This window comes from Hyaena hyaena, unplaced genomic scaffold, assembly GCF_003009895.1.
Source record: "Hyaena hyaena isolate Hyena2069 unplaced genomic scaffold, ASM300989v1 scaffold_431, whole genome shotgun sequence".
NCBI lineage: Eukaryota > Metazoa > Chordata > Mammalia > Carnivora > Hyaenidae > Hyaena > Hyaena hyaena.
This window is the reverse complement of record NW_024081055.1, coordinates 932,442-934,271: the sequence shown is the minus strand read 5'-3', so window position 1 is coordinate 934,271 and position 1,830 is coordinate 932,442. Positions and strand designations below refer to the sequence as shown.

The 1,830-nt window shown below is 47.2% G+C and overlaps 1 pseudogene; it reads left to right on the top strand.

Moving 5' to 3' along the window:
* Window positions 1-249: 249 nt before the first annotated feature.
* Window positions 250-884, top strand: LOC120245506 (annotated as a pseudogene).
* Window positions 885-1,830: the final 946 nt, after the last annotated feature.

Here is a 1,830-nt window from a genome sequence, read left to right as displayed (position 1 = left end):
ATCATTATTTTCTACTGCATGGTCAAAGGGAGGATTTGCTGGCTCAATCTCCCAAGTTATGAACGTGCTCTTGGGCAGTGTGCAGTCCTTGCTTGCACTGCGGGGTTGCGTCCTTGCTGCACTGCCCCCCCCCACCCCGCGAACCTGCTGCTGGAGGTCCCGAGGGCGTGGCCCGGAGCGCAGTGTGCAGAGCGCGCGCCGCTCAGGTCGGGGGCCCAAAGGTCAGCAGCTGGGTCTTGTCCAGAGGCCATGGGGGTGGCCGGGCGGCTCCTGCATGGGGTGGTGGTGGGCGCCACGGGCTCTGGCAAGCACACCCTGGCTTTGCGCATCACCAAACACTTAACAGCTGAAAAGGTTCTCCAGCGGGGACCTGATCCAAGACAATAGGCTCAGGGACACAGAGATCGGTGTGCCGGCCAAGGTTTGCATGGGCCAGGGGAAGCTCATCCCAGAAGACGACCAGGGTGACCCTTCACAAGCTGACAAATTTGAGCCAGGAGAGCTGGCTGTTGTGAGGTTTCCCCAGAACGCTGTGACAAGCTGAGGCCCTGGATACAGTTTATCAGCTACACCTGGTGTTGAACCTGAACGTGCCCTCTGAGGTCATCAAGCAACGCCTCTCTGCTCGCTGGATCCATGCAAGCAGCGGGCATGTCTACAACCTCGAATTCAAACCTCCAAAAGTGGCCGGCGTGGGTGATGTGACCGGCCAATCTCTGATTCAGCATGAGGATGATAGACCAGAGACACTTGTCAAGAGGCTGAAGGTGTACGAAGACCAAACCAAACCTGTCCTGGAATATTACTGGGAAAAGGGTGTGTTGGAAACATTCTCCGGAACAGAGACCAACGAGATCTGCCCCTATATGTGTGCTTTCCTATGAATGAAAGTTCTGCAGATAGACCAGAAAGTGTCTGCTACTCCAGGCGGACAAATGCTGCCTGGCAATTAGCAAGATGAGCAGAATCTCTTCCTCTTTTCGCTGAGAAATTCCTTGTTCTAAGTGCTCCAGCATCTACGAATTCCTTGAAAGTTATATTAATTTCCTTTCTGTGGATGTTATTTTGGATGCTAAGGATCCGCCAGATGAGTCTCATGCCGACATTTGTTTTCGGAAATTGCCTGGTGTGTTTTATCCAGCTATAGGGGCTCAATTCAAAATGTCTAAGCTTAAAAAAATTATCTTAGAGCAAAATTAAAAGAGCAATTGGTAGTAATACGACTTTTGTTCGGGAGGAGAAAGTGATTGGTTTCGTATTTTTGGAAAAGTCAAGAAATCACAATATACTAATTTGGAGAAAGTATCTAACCAGAGGCTTTTGTGTAGGCAGATGCTGAAAACAAAAACAAACAAAAACAAAAAAACAAAATCACAACATTTCTAGCACATGGGGCATGGTTTTGTGAGATGCTGTTATTTATAAAATTCTGGATTTATAAATCCAGATAAAACTAACTGGATTTATAAATTTGGTGCAGAATGCAAATTGACTGCTACCTTTATTTAAACTAAGAAAGCTATAAGGTGGTTGTATCAGCTATAGTTATTTTGTTTTTCTTTTTTAATTTTTAAAAATGTTTTATTTATTTCTGAGAGAGACAGTGTGAGCAGGGGAGGGTCAGAGAGAGGGAGACACAGTATCTGAAGCAGGCTCCAGGCTCTGAGCTGTCAACACAGAGCCCGACACGGGGCCCCAACCCACGAACCATGAGATCATGACCTGAGCCAAAGTCCCACGCTTAACTGACTCAGCCACCCTTGTTACACATACTTTCAGTTTACTCAGAAGCAACTCAAGTTGCTATAAAAATGTATCAACATTTAGGAA